Below are 15,939 nucleotides of genomic sequence, written 5' to 3' on the forward strand. Positions count from 1 at the left end.
GTACGTCCGCTTCTCAAAAACCACGCCCAGGAATGCGCAATATAGGAGAACTCAGTTTGGGAAAAAGTAGAGATTTGTGCACTGACTCTTTTACTTCGTACAATCTGGAGAGCAAAACCGTAAACCATAATTCGAAATATACCGCGGAACTTCGCTGGAGACCTATTATAGTAGAAGATATTAAATAAATTGGAAGATGATATACCCGCGCCACAAAGCTCCCTCTTTCTCTGTCAACGAAGACTGGGATGCTTTGAATCCCACTACCGGAACATTTTGCAACGCTATCCCGACTGCCTATTCAATAATTCCTGTTCCATGAAGATATCATCGAATGCTTCATCTCAGCATCTTCACGCATCATGCCCCGCAAATTAGTGAGCCATTCGCGAAGAGGGGGACAATGAAGTATATGTCAGGACACATCATTGTTCCCAATGTATATTAGATTTGAATCTTAATCAGTGGTCTCATTACACGTCAGGAATGATATGGCTATTTGCGTGCAGCAGACCATTCATGCATGATTGTAGGTAGAACACTAGTCCGGTAATTCCCCACCTACACCAGGTTCGACCGCGGGAGGACGCCGCGGAGTGGACGCGGCTCTGAACGTTTCCATGGAGAATGAGATGATTATTGGACGAAATACGGTAGAAACGTTCACCACACTATCACCGTAATCAGATTGCGACGCAGCGAAATGATGGGATTAGAAATAGCGGGAACAAAAATCTCCCCAGACACTCCTGCTACTTCAACAGGAGTTCAAAAGGATTGGAGGTGAGGGGGCAGTGAAGCACTTCTAGTGTGTGTAATGAGACAAGAAAAGGCTATAATACTAAATGTGCCGCTGACAGGATGAACTACGGAGCAGCAATCGTCGCCGTAACTTCGTTGATTAGTAATGTCGAAAGAGAAGTTCGGCGGCAAGTATTTTGCGCACATACCTTAACCACCTCCTATACCAAAAGCCAGATCGAGCAAAGATTTTCTCCAGGATTTTAGAATTAAGGTTGACAAGTGAGTGAGGTCCTCATGGAGCAGAGCGTGCTCCGTATACCCTGCTCCTAAAAGCGAAGAATTCTCGTCAGCTATAGTCAGAGAGCTGTGGTTCAGTCTCGCCGATGGTGCTCGCTGACTTTTCATGAACTGCTGCCCTATCAACGTATCAACCTTACTTCTCCCTTTCCATTTGTTTTTATACATATACGTACAGAACTTTTTTTTTTTTTTTTTGCCTTTACAGAATTTTTATCTTAAAGTATGAGAGCTACTTAGACGTTGTTTTCACAGGTGGGTTATGCTTAGAGGTCTGCGCGGATGGTATACCCGCGGTACCCGCGCAATTTTCGGATTTGTCGATAGAAAATGCCACTTGATGCGGGTCGCGGGTCGTGCGGATACCCGCACAACCTGCATCCATGGTAGTGTGCGGTGCCATGGTAGACCACGAGAAAGTGTTTCCTTCGTTAGCGGAGGCTGCTGCGATTGTACACAGTATCCCTGCATCGATCGCGCCTATAGCGAAAGGTCGTTTTCTGTGGCTGGACATATTCTCCAAGAGAGGAGGACAGCCTCAGGTCAACTAAAGTGGACGACATACACTTTCTCAACCGTTTTTTTTTTTATCTTCTCTTTTTTTGCGAAATAAACGCCTAAAGGACTAGACCTCCAGAACGTTTTATAATAATTTCATTACCGTTTTTCTCAATAGTTACGTGTACATTTTGATATACCAAAAGTGCAATTCCACGTGCGCGGACGCTTTCGTGCTTTCCCATGCTGTGCTGCAGTATTCTAACTTGTGCTGCTCAGCTGCACTCCCATCCATGTGCAGTCCGAATCCGCTGTTATACCCGCACAACCCGCGGGTGCTGGTGCTAGTATAGTTCTCTCAAACCTCGTGCGGGTGTGGAATAAGAGACCTTGTCTGCGGGTGCGGGTCGAGATTTACATACCCGCGCAGACCTGCGGCCAGGCGGACACCCTGTCGGAAAGTGTACGTTACTGGACGACTAATTAAATAACGTGTTAATTAGAGGTCTTCCCGAAAATGCGAGATTTAAATCCACTATTTATATCCACCCTCTTTCTCAAGCATCCTAAAAAAGCACGAACTTGATAGGGTGTTCCACGAGAGGATGTCACTAAGTTCCTAAAAATAAGTTTTACTTTAAGAAATATAGAAAAGTACTCGGAATATACTCATACTTACCTTTGCCACTGTTTGAGGCCGTTTGCATTCGTGTCAAGTATTAATTAAGCTAATTTGCATAATTAAACTCTAAAAATTGCCAAGCAAAGGCCGCATTTTTCCTCCTGATTTCGGAAGCCTACGGCCATGACACACTATTCCAATCCGAATCACAGGGCTTTTCGGAACATTTCAACAAAAACTTGACAGCCGAAAACCAGTCGCTCAGAGCCGTATATTAAAAGGGAGTCTGACCATTAGTGGGTCATGCCTATACCTGAAGCTTCACCCACTTTTTCAGCTTTCCGACCAATGAAGTCTTGAAATATGGGGCGCTATCAATCAGCCTATCCTCACTATTTGCCCCCTTATCCAACACGGGCACCGCCATTTTGGGTGGCAAGTGGATTGGATGGGATTCAAATGGATACCTCTTGCAATCTGCAAAAGTAGTGGATTGTTAGCGCAAATTTGATGAGCGCCACCTAGGGAGCGTAAGGCACGTCAGGAAGGTCGGGAATTGTCGTCTGCTTCTGTCGTTGTACCGCTGCCGGCAGAACCACCTGCTGGGACACATTCTGTTGTCGGTATCATTTTCAAACAAATCTACATGAATAGCTGGAATATAAGAGGCAGGAATGTTTATATCCATGAAATCCATCAATTAAATATAAGATTGTACAGCACAGTGCCGTTTTGGTTACGATTTCGCTGTGATCGCCGTGTTCACTAGCCCTAACATCGGCGACAAAACGTATTATTTTCGGTTAGATATCGATGGATGAGCATACGTTGAAACTGATTTCCAAGAAACGTATATGAAAATGTACATTTGCAGCGTAAAATCAGAGTAGTCCGTGAAATTTTTTTGTCGCGAAATCTCCGCTTCACCACTGCTTGTTTTCGTCGCCATTTTGGGTGGCAGTAAGGTGTCATGGCGACCCCCTTGGTAAAAAGCAACCCAATCAGAGGAGCGAAACTGTGATTGACAGGTCGAGCCTCTTTTTGTGACTCCTCCCAATGGCCAGACTCCCTTTTAATATACGGCACTGCAGTCGCTGGGCGAAGAGCGCTCTCTGATGTTTACGTTTTGGGAACTGTTGGCTCCATCCAAATACCCTCCTTCCTATGCAAGAAGAAAAGAAACCACGCCACATTCTGTCTGTCAACAGTGGGCAGCCACTGATAATGACGGGCTGCGCGACAAGGCCCTCGATCGGAGTAAAACTGTGCTAAAAAAAACGCTCCTTTCCACTGCGCCTCGATAAAGGAAGAGACAAAAGTTCTGCAAACGCAAGTTTCACTGAGCATGCTTCACCGAGCGACGGATTTTCGTCTGTCAAATGTTGGTAGAAACCTTCTGAAAAAAAAAAGGAAAACAAAAAAACGTGATTATGATTGGAATAGTGTGGCACGGCCAAAGGGTTCCGAATTCAGCAAGAAAAATGCGCCTTTGCTCGGCAATTTTTAAAGTTTAATTATGCAAATTAGCATAATTAATGCGTGCTACGAACGCAAACGGCGACAATGTAGCAAAGGTCTGTATGAGTGCATATTCCAGGTGTAGTTTCATAATTTTCTGCCTGGTAATGCCTGGTTCAGGCTATTGCATTTTCACACGTTACGGATGCGGCGCGGCACGGTTGTCATGGCAACGAAGTACGGCGAACCAACAAGTATGCACACTACAAGAGTTGAGCTCAAGAGGCGCACTGGAGAGTGTAGGTAGATAGAAAAATAGACGTAGAAAGAGTGGAATAGTGGTGGAGTGAAGTGGAGGCATGATTGGTCAAACACAGACGCTTTCCGTATCAAGAACGCGTGTGTCTGAACAGTGTGTCGTTCGACAACCGCATCCGCACTCGATCTGTACCGTACTCGCAACGGAGAGAAGTTGCAGTGTGAAATAGGCATAAATCCGACATGCACTTTCAGTTCCGGGCAAAAAAACGTGAGGTTGACTTGGAAAATCTCGGGGTACCATTCAGAAAATTCAATTTTCGTGACTTGAAATTGATAAAAGCGCTCGGAAATCATGGCAGAAGCTCCCCCGAGAGATATAGCATCGACCACGTAATTTTCAGAAAAGTACATTTTTCATGCAATTTTTTAACACGTTAGGTGAAACAACCTGCATACATGCTTACGGGCAAAGTTTACAGAGTTTTCGTGCTTTTCGTTTTGCGTTTCTCTCTCTCTCTTTTCCTCTCTCCTCTTCTGATTCACGTGACCACACCGCATAGTTTCACCGTTCTATCATTTTATCCCATATGTATAGAAGCAAATGAAAAGGAGAAACAATGTTGATACTTAGCGCTCCCCGATGCAGTAAGATACAAGACACGAACGCATCAGCACATGCACGTGCTGTCTCATTAGCGTCAGGTGCAGCTGCTTATTTGCTTTCCTCTCATTCGACCAGCAAACGACCTCAAAGGAAAAACAGACGCTCCACCACTTGAAAAATCGAGCAACACAAAGAGTTGCTTAATTTCCCAGTCTTGTTGAGCTCCACCTTGTCGCCACTTGTCAACAACTGAGCCTTACAAACTCACGAGAAAGCGCATGCGTCCCGTGACATAGTCAGGCTCACAGGCAACTCACGGGCACCTTGCCTGAAGAGGAGGAGACAAAACGTGTATTTTATTTCATTTGTTCGAGGCACAGCCAGTCGTCCGTAGACGTCGCCCGTAATTTCGTTAATTACTTAGCGAGCAGGGATGCACGAAATTGTGGAGGAATTTCGTCTGCCTGCGGGGCGTCAACGTGCATTAATTATCGGCTTCGTTTGCCTCCGCGGCAACACATTTTATGTGCTGCTTTATGGCTGGAAGCCGCGGTCAGCTCCACGTCCGGAATTACGCAAACGTGTGAACACCAGAAAAGTGTGACAGTGCGATCAGTCCGGAGGAAGAGACAGAGAAAGGACATTAGAGGGAGTCATCTAAGTCGATAGATACATGAAGCGTCCCACGTCCACTGTCGACATCATCGACAATCCGAGAAAACAATAAGAAAATGAGCGAAGGAACGTTGTCTAAAGGGGGAATCACCTGCCCATGACTCCATGGGACGTGCGTTATATAGTAGAATCAGAGCCGTAGCGACGGGGGGGGGGGGGGGGCGAGGCCCCGGGCGCAAGAACTGCAGGCCCTGGCTGATTGGTTGGACAGGATAAAGCGGGAAGGAAGAGAATTTGAATTTGAAGCGTTTTCATTGCTATGTTTACGGGGCTTCTGACGGCAGTGGGAGAGGGTGGGGGGCGCTTCAGATCTACCCTGCTCTGGGCGCAAACTTGACTCGCTACGGCTCTGTATAGAATCATTTTGTTTCTTAATTTCACTGAAATAGGGCTGCAGGCGTCTCAACCGAAGGAGTGTTGATTGGGGTTTATCATATAACCTCACCCTATTCAATTAGGCATGGAACATGGAAACAACCCGAATCATCATCATCATCACATGGAAACAACTGGGATAGTACACAATTAAGGGATTCTAGAGAACGCTACAGTTCGAAGAAGTACATACGTTTTCACGACTAATATTCTCGAAACGATATTAGTCGTATACGTATTCGAAGCGGCGACATCGTTACCTGCTACAAGCGCAAGCCGTACACCATTAGGGGCCCACACTGAGTAAGTGCCTATTTAATTCGTGGTAAAACAAGTGCAGAGGTCAACAAAAAGTTGGTCATTCCGACAAAATGTGCGCATAAAAATGCGTTCTTAGTGTACAGCTTGGGACAAAAGTTTACGGAACACGGCGTTGGTGTATTTCTTCATCGGAGCGGCCCCGTCAAACCTACCAGGAATAGCTTGAATAAGAAACAGGTGACCAGGTGTTGTCTCCATCTTTTAGTATGTGTGTCTGCTCCCGTATGCTGCTAGGGTGCTGCTCAAGTGGAGAAATGTCACATCCCGCTGTTCCGTAAACTTTTGTCCCAAGCTGTACGGTATGCGCGATTCGGTTAGCCAAAAACAAAGCCAACGTAGGAATTAAATAGACCACCCACCGCAGCACGTCCCATCAAGATATCATGAAATTTGGAAAGAGTGGATCGTTGGCAAAACAAGCGCATGTGGTTGTTGCCGTCGTGTAACATCGTGGTATTGTGAGGTGAGGTCAGGGTAGTATCTGCCTCGCACATCAAGTTTTCCTTCGTATCTCCTTCGCGCAATGGCATTCATCATCGAAAACAACCATCAGAAAACTCACGTGATCGGCGTCTCCCAACGCACGTGGCTTTATTTTGCCAAGGACGGCTCGCGACATCTGGGGTTGTGACGTAGAGCGTTTGCAAACAGCGGGTGGTCTATTGGTGCATTTGTTTGCGGGCTCGTGGTAAGTTTTCGCGAAGTAGAGCGGAAACTGCATACGATGAAAGATGAAAGTCACTGAAAAGGTTAGCCAGCGGTAGGACTCGAACCCATACTCCGCATACGACGATTTCTCAACGGAAAAACGGCCAACTTTCTCACCGGCACGACAACTCGACGGAGAAACGGCGGGACGAACCGCATGCACAGATTTCTACTGCGGCGGACTGTGGCGTCCTAGAGGATATTTCGTTAGTCCGTGTTAAATATTGACTTCAAATTAACTGATAAATATTTTGCTACACATACAAACGTTATAGTGGCACACAGAAGAGTATTTAGCGATCAAAGCATATTCGCGAAGCAAGCGCTACAAAAGCGCCCTCAGACAGGAGCGTGCAGGCGAGAGCATGCTTCCCAGTTCCCAGGTTGGTCGTACGCGCATCCGAAATGCCCGCCACGTCCGCTCGTGGAACGGTAGCGCGTGGGGCGGTCCTATTGGCTGCTGTCGAGCGACCGCTTCCGCTCTTCGCCGGATTTTTCTGTCCACCGCTGTCGTCGAGAGATCGGTGACGTTCCCATTGTTCGCGTCGGCTCACCGGAAAAACGGTGACGATGGCCGGTTTTCCGTCGAGAATTCGTCGTATGCGGTTACCGCTTAAGGTTCGAATGGCGAAGTACTTTTTCGTTCGGTAGGGCTTACCGCCGCTGGAACCGCTACTGGTGGACCCAAGTGGGCCGGAAGTGCCTACTTCACTATTATTACACTCTATATTGAACACTTATTACACTTATTGAACCAAACGAAGACAAAAATAATATCTTTCACAAGAAAACGGGATGCACTGCTCTTCAGTTATCAACACCGCTATCGAACGAGCTGATGTGATTCGTGACCTAGGCGTTCTTCTATAGCGCGTTACGTTTTCGTCAGCATGTTTCCGTTATCTGCAACGCTGCACTGAGTGTTCTGGGCTTTCTACTTCGTTTGACATCTGAAATGTTTAACCTTATATGTGCGATTAGGTTGTATATCGCACTTCTTCGTAGCAGATTGGAATTCGCTTCAGTGGTGTGGAACATGTCGCAGATCTCGTGCATGGAGCGAGTGCAAAGAAAGTTTATTAGTATTTTATATTATATATACTTTCGTCGTGTTTGTTACTACAATTATGTCAGTGGTCTTCGCAGGGACAATATGTCGACGTTACCTGTTAGAAGAGCGGTACGAGATGTTTTGTTTTTGCACAAGACTATTCACGGCGATATTGATCCTGGCTGACCTTCTTTCTGATGTCTCCTTCTATGTGCCAGGTAGACCTACGCGCGCTTCTTTACCGTTTTGCCCTTCTGTTAACTGCAAGGCGAGTCCCCTAAAACCATATCCAACATAACTTTAATGTAGTCTTCCTTGAGGGTACCCTGGATATTTTTTCTGCCTTTCAGTGGTTTTAAGCGTGACTTGTTTACTTTTTTTTTTTTTTTTTTTTGAGAAGCTACCTGTTAATGCGGACTTCAGATTTTTATAACTCTTGTCTTTTGTGTTGTGCTGTTTTAATGTTATAGTTGAGTGCACCATCCAAAAGGAATACTTTTCCGTTGATGGGCACATTAAATAAATGAATTGCAACAGTGCGCAACATTCACCCGTCTGCTCACAAAGACAGCCGGAAAAGGTTAGAGAAACTATAGAGTTTTAGTGTACCGTACGCTATCGTCTTTGCGTACGTAAGGGATAGCGTTGGTGGTTGTGAGCGCGCAAGGCATAAAGAAGGCTTCGCGCAGTGCGCAGAACTACCACGCTATCCCTTACGTACGCAAAGGCGATAACGTACGATGCACTAAAACTCACTAATATGTCGCCCCATCATATCACGCCGCCGCTGACGTCACCATACAAAATACTCCGAAAGAGTACAGAGGGACCGAAGCAAACGCACCATGTGATACCACCTCTCACCACCTGCACCAAAAGAAGAAATAGTGACAAGGACTTACTAGCCTTAGGCTAGGGCACCAAGAGCATAGCGCTTGATGACTTTTTGAGCGCAATCGTTGTCAGTTCGACGAATGGAGGTGGCAAACCCAGCCCACAGAGTGATAGTAGAAAGAGATAACACAGGCATGGCTTATCGCATCCGGCTTCCACTGGGATCATGCCTTGCCTTTCCCAATTTCAGCAACTGTCGCTTTTTTTACTGTCACTTTGTGGGCTGGGTTTGCGACCTCCTTTCGTCGGACTGACAACGATTGTGCTCAAAAAGTCATCAAGCGTTATGCTCTTAGTGCCCCGAAAAGCATTGATCGGCTATATTTTTTTCGATGGGATAGCTCCTCAATATCTCTGTTAATTTCATGAATTTGAGTAAATTCTGCACACTCTTCACATTCGTGGGGTAAAAAAGTGACCTTTACTAGCAAATTTCCGAGTTCATTTCGCAAAAATTGACATAATTAAACTTACGTTACGTGATATTGACATCAGGAGGTGGCAAAAACCTAGTAAGAACAAATGCCGTTGACCGCATGATCCTAGGTGGCGTAGTTTTTTTAATTATAATTCAATGACATGTTTTCTGGGACACCCTGTATATATATGATGTAACGTTGATTGTCATCGGTAGGGGGATTTTGAAAACCGTAGGACTATTAATATGATTTATTTTGGCACGATTTATTTCGGCACGATTTATTTTGGCGGTTTATTTCGGTAACCTCCCGATGTAACATACGTGCTAACAATCTTGCCTTTAAACATTTCTCATATGTAATTGTAGCGCTGCATACTGCTGTTACGGGGTCTCGGCCTTTGTCAAGCAGCCATACTGCCTTTTGTCGAGCCTCCTCATCGTAGAATCAGGGAGAATTGAATTCGTCCAAAATATTGTTCCTGTACGTGAAGCTGAAGTATCATAAAATTGATTTCTAGTTTTGAGAAGTATGACATCATGGAGTTCGCAATCTGCCACGTGTTTGACAACATTGGTCAGAGGTGGATTTCGGTCTCCCCAATACAGCTGCTGCCAGGCCTCAAAAGTGCAGCAGAGAGTAGAGACGTGTGCTGTTGCTGAGAGACACACGCCAGAGCTCTCGATGACGTCATCTACTCTTGGAGAATCCGAAACTACGAAGTTTCGCCAGTCCTTTCGAAAATTCGTGGAAGCAAGTAATGTTCACTGACAGCATTTATATTTTGCGTACTGACGGCCTTTATACAGGGTAGCTACCTATAAAAGTTTACCCATGTCGACTTCCATATTGGATTGTTTTTCCCATAGAGATTTGTAGGTTTTTAGTGTAACTTTGGATTGCAATGTTGAATCGGTTTGAAATTTACCACGATGAAACGTACCAATTAGAGTTCCACCCGGACACAGGAATTTTGCACCTCCGTTGAGCAATTGATGAGTACAGCGCGCCGGCATGGGTAAACTTTTATAGCGAACTACCCCGTATTTTGCGTACTGAGTCTTTTAAAGGGACGGTCTCGTACTCCCTGCCCCTTTCATAAAGTGTACCATTCGATTGCCCTTTTTTGAAAATGAAATACTGCTAATTTACCCGACAAAACACGCCACAGTTATTAAATAACCGAATTAAATTGATAAAGACTGCAGAGCACGCCGCGATCTGTGTTGGCAACAATAAGAACGGCCACGTCGCCCTGCGGGTAAGTCCGTGATAGGATACAGAAATCGTCTGCTTTTGCGCCTGCTAGTGCATCGGTGTGAGCAGACGACTTTCAGAAGTTACTGGGCACCGCGGCAACTCTCGTACATTTTCTTTCAGTTCTCAGGTGAAAAACGCGCATTCACAGTAGTGGCAAGCATGGTGGTTCAGAACAACTATGTTAATCCTCAGAAACAAGTTAAAAGTCGCAGAACAACCCCATCCACAATCACAAATCTGAAGTCGCTGGCCATCGGCGCGCGCGGTCGCATTACAGCTCCCACCAAAAATATATTACGCGCGCTTCCATTACACTCCCCGTTGTACACTGATCATGCTTCGAAATGAAGTGTCGCTGACGACGTACATGGAGAAGGAGAACGTGTTTATTTAAAAACTGCATTAAATACTCGCGGAAAGAAAACACGTGACTTAGCTTCCACGTATCCGATTGTGCGCCACATTATGGGAGACCCCACAGTCAATGCTCGGACTACATTCTCCGCTCGCGGAGGTATATGCCTGAGTGTCCCCTTTTCGAGAGCAAAGGGGATTACTCAAACCAAGGTGCTTCTGCAAGTTACAATTACCATGACAACGACGACGCACCCGCGGGCCGACGTCATAGGTGACGTATGCATGAGAGAGGCGCAGCTTTCGTCGTCTGCTCTTACGGCACGTTTCGACAAATTCCTCGAAAACGACTTGGTTATTCCGAATGAAACTTTGATGGTTGTATGTGTACAGTACTCCTGAAACTAGTTTTGGCTAAGTTTCGGAATCGCCCCGGCTGTACGAGACCGTCCCTTTAAGTCAGATTAATTTAAGATCCGATTTTTTTTTTTTTCTGCTTCGTAGCGACAATTCAAACAAAACATAAAATTCAGTGGCGATTTAGCGGTAAATATCAGAGAAACGCGCCTTTTAAGCGCCTTTTCCGGTCTAAACTCGACTTCTGGGTGTCCACCTCCGGTCTGTACTTGACTTCAGTTTCGATACTTTGAATTACGATATGTAAGTCAATTTAATTAACCTTTAATTAGCCTCAATTACTTTCAATTACCCTTTAGTTCAATTTCCATTACCGAAGGTAACCGCAGGTTACCCTTAATTACTTTAATCGTCTTTAATTGCTAATAATTGTTAATTACTTTAATTAATCATCTATCTTCATTTACATTTACCCTCTTATCTCCCCTTTACATTTTCACTTATACCTCTGCCACAGACACACACACATACATACATACAGCTTTTGCCGTTTTGACACTCCTAATGCTATCGCAACCTAGAGTCACTTGGAAGAAGACTTGGATTGACATGCATTTAGGCTCGAGCAACATTTGAAGGAAGGAATTTTTCTGCACATTACATTCTGCATCTGCATTTGATATCATGGTTTTGACAAGACTGAGTTTTATTAGGTGGGCAAGGTGTTCATGATAACGGTTCGGAAAAAACGATAAGCCAATCTCGCCGCTTCTTTCAACTGGCTGACATCACACTGATGAGCTGGGATTTGGAAGAGTCGTTTTATCGTATCGTTTTCGTAAAGTGCCTCCGATCTAGTGGAACTCGTTTTTTTTTTTATCAGCCTATTTTGCGAACGAACACGCTATTGTCACAGTTATTATATATATCTACTACAGTTTACTGCGTACATTCTTCAAAGTCGTTCAACCTCTATAGTACTACTGCCAGTGACAACACTTTTTAAGCACTCATTTGCCGCAGAATCCTTTCTAGCCGTCTGCAATGGCTCGCAAGCGACGAGTTCGGGGTGCACCTCCTTAAGCTCCTGCGCATTGGCTAGCGCTGTCCGGGTCGCTGCTTCGAGAATCCCTGGACCTTTCCACGACAACGAATGGCGCAACGTAGGCGGTACAATGTCGCCCGAACCAGAGCACATGTCGGATGTCAGACCACCATCATTCGTCACTTCCATACCTTCCACACGGGCCTCAACGGCGGTTGAGCTAGATTCAAGAAAACAACAATCACACACTATATAGACAACTTGAAATCTCTGACGTTTCCCATAAGCCTCATTCATGAATTAATTCGATACCTTTATTTGTAGAGAAACGAGGATCACGACAAACTCATTTCGCTGAGATGAAAACACAAAAAGTAAATACTGAAAGAGCAAGTGTGATGACCGAAAAAGACGACATCAGCAGATCCCAGAAAGCATTGCGCCGTTTTGAAGTCCGCGAACTTTGTTATCAGCAAGAAAGTCTGGAAACTGTTTCGATTTCTCCTATCACGGCCCATTGTCCACCAAGTGTCAAAATCAGCTGGCGAAAACGACACCTCAAAGGCTATTTTCTTTTACCAATGGCAATGAGCGCCCAGGATGCAACGCATGCGCAAGGAGCACTGATACTTCTTGGACACGTTTCGGAGTTTGTTTTAGTTTAGTTTAGTTTTTTAGTTCTGTTTTTAGCAACGAAGTCACTGCCATATTCTATAGTAGCAAACTCAACGGGCACGGTGTGAAAATTAGTTCTCAAAGAACCCAGTTGTCCATTCCACGACTTTTATCGTCCGATAAAACAGTCACGCTCTTGCATTGCAAGTATAGGATAAACGTCTTTAGTGCATCGGAATGTGCGCGTGGTATAGCTAGCTGGCTATTTTTTGATGCGGCGGCACTCATACGTTGCTTTTTGTTTTTTTAACAAAAACTATGCTCGTGTTCGCAAAGCACAATGGAAACCCCGATTGACTGTTCTTCGCCTACACTGCTATTACTGAGTGAACGTGTGGTATTGCTATAAAGCAGTCTTGTCGAGACTTTACGGGGACATCTTGCGAGGCGAAATTTTTGCGCTTTAGTGCCCCGTTAAGGGGACGGTCTCGTCGAGCACCAGCTGCGTTTCCGTATACTACCCACGAATAAAATTTCAGTTCAGCGTCGAAATCAATCAGCCAAGTACGAGGCCTTTTATTTTAAACAAGTGAGCTTACAAGAAATTGGCGGTCCCGAAGGGCCCCTTTGTACGGGAAGCCCATGTACCCGATCTATCATCGGAACGTTCAGGGTATGTCTTCCCAATTTGCCGAATCCCAATTCGTCGAATGCATTGAATGCCGGGAGACAGCATTAATCCTTTGAGCTTCACAGCCGATCACATTCCCAGTTGTCCGAAATTGGTGGTTCTCAAAAAAATTGTGTTCGTGGAGCGTCGTCTGCCTTCCTGCCTTCGTCTCATGAAGAGTGTTTCATTGCCCTTGTAGGCAATTGATATATGGCAGTCGTCGAAAAAGCCAACGAAGGGAATCGAGCCACGGACGTCTCGACTGCCGGTATAAAGGCCGTGTCTTGTAAGCAGTATGGTATCGCGATTAACGTGCTAATAAGTCATTATAGAGGGAACTGAAACATTCCCATGTTTAGGGACAGCATTGTGATAGGACAGTGTCCTCTCACGACAGTAGCGCTAACCAAAGGGCGCGGCGAAAATTTGACACGCGCGCCACTTGCGGAGAAAATCGGTATGACAAAACTGAGAGATGGCTGCTGTCGTGTGTTGCGCAATGGCGAACTCTGCAGCTAGCATCAAACTCAGTTGCGGCTTTCGACCTCCTAAAGAAGCTTTTCTTTTATGTACAACTGTAGACCAAGGAAGGCTTTATGAGTCCTGACACGTTTCTGAAGTGGAAGGTGTCTTCGAACACCCGAGAGGGGACAGTGCGGTGATAGCAACATGCCTTTTCTCAACTAGTCTTCCCGTTTCAAGTTCATGCATATCTCAGACGTAGGTTTTGTAGTTTCCGACATTCTCCGAAATATATCGAAAAACATCCCCCAAATGATTTGTTACAAATTCGGCATATTCCGAAAAAGCGAACCGCTATGCCAGATGTGAGTATGATCATGTACGCTTGCATTTGTTACAACAAAAGATAGGTTTTCCTTGCTTGCCTGTTTTGTACTGACGATAAACGCCATTGTTCATTTAGTATTTCACTTTTGCTAGTTGGTTGCTTTCTTCGCTCACAAAATAGGCATTGCTTCGTGTGCAATTAAATAGACGCCCGCATTCGGACATCCCGTCCGTCCCGACTGAACGTAGGTGCCGAAAGAATCCCATTTTTACTAAACCATATAAATGTCGATAAGCACCCCCTAAATTAGCTCGAAAGTAAATGCCGAAAACGACAAACCCAACATGTAATGAAGGGACACTGCGAGTGTAAAGCGGGAGCGGCTGGCAAATGTAAACACTGTGCGGCACTGGAGATATTCCTCAATCGGCACGAATTTGCGTCTGTCACCGATTCACCACAGTGGCGCCTTGCTTTCAACACCAGTTATTTTCTGCTACGATGAAACTGGTGTGCAAGCATTATCCGCAGCAGCTGATGTGTGTACAGAAGTTCTACCTCGATGCTTTTGATACAACGTAGTCAAATAAATGACATGCATAAATGAAGACGTTCACATTTACCGTAAAACAGGACGCGGGTATCACATGACTAGAATTTGCAGGATATATCATACTTCGTTGTCGCGCCAAATGACTTGTATCCAGCGTTGCCTGCGGCCGCGCTCGTACAGCCGAGCAGGGAAACGATAAAACCCCATACTCCCCTTGGTTCTCGGAGCTGACAACGACGCGTTAATATGAGCCACGCGGATCTGGGGTACCCGAAACGTACTGGTCATTGCAAAAGTACGGCAGGAAGGCGAGAGCAGATTCGCCTCACAGGGCCTTCAGTGCGGTTTCGCACCTCCTCGCCGCTTGGGTGGCTTGGGGCGCTGTCCTCGCTCCCTCGAAACACTAGCGCACGCTGCCTATTGGGCGCATAGCTGGGCGCCCTCACTCATGAGGACCCTCATGAAGACGCCTCACCCTCAACTCATGACGATGAGGTGAGGGTGAGTGAGGCCAGACCACGCTGAATGTTCCTCACGAGGACAGTCGTGAAGCATTGTCCCTCATGAGGCCAGTCGTAGTGAGGCCATCAATACGTGAAGGTACAACGTATTCCGTGAGGAGCCTCACGGATAAGGCCGTGAGGCCCTTTGTGAGGAACCTCACGGATGAGGCCATGATGCCTTTCGTGAGGAACCTCATGGATGAGGCTGTGAGGCCTTTCGTGAGGGACCTCACATATGAGGCCATAAGACCTTTCGTGAGGACCTCACGGATGAAGTGATGAGTTCGGGCTCCTCTTTGCTGATGCCAGACACTAACGTTAAACCTCACTGTGACAGTAACAATCGTTACCAAATTTATCCAAGCACCGCACGAAACCCTATAAACAGTTTACTGCCGCGCAGTATCATTAGTACCAACTACTGACACAGTAGTTCAACGCCGACGTGTCATGTGAACATGACGGAAAGTTCTTTTGAGGCTCATGTGCCTACTAGTGACTTGAAGACACGTCAGGCCATGACGATACTCACGAGGCGAGGGCTCGTGAGGATGAGGGGTCGTGAGGCCATGAGTGTCCTCAGGAGGTGAAAGCACGCGAGGATGAAGACTCGTGAGGCCATGTGGGTCGTCATTAGGTGAAGGTACGTGAGGCGCCGTGAGGACATGAGGGCCCTCATGAGGTGAAGATATACGTGAGGCCATAAGGGTTGTGAATAGCCTCATGAGGTGAAGGCATGTGAGGATGAGGATGGTGAGGCCTCTCGGGATCCCGATGCCCTGAGGTGAGGTTGTGAGGTCAAAATTTAAAATGGAATGTGAGGGTGAGGGCGATTGAGATTTAGTTACTGGTGAGGAAAATTTGG

Source organism: Ornithodoros turicata, chromosome 1 (assembly GCF_037126465.1).
Source record: "Ornithodoros turicata isolate Travis chromosome 1, ASM3712646v1, whole genome shotgun sequence".
In the NCBI taxonomy this organism is placed as follows: Eukaryota; Metazoa; Arthropoda; class Arachnida; order Ixodida; family Argasidae; genus Ornithodoros; species Ornithodoros turicata.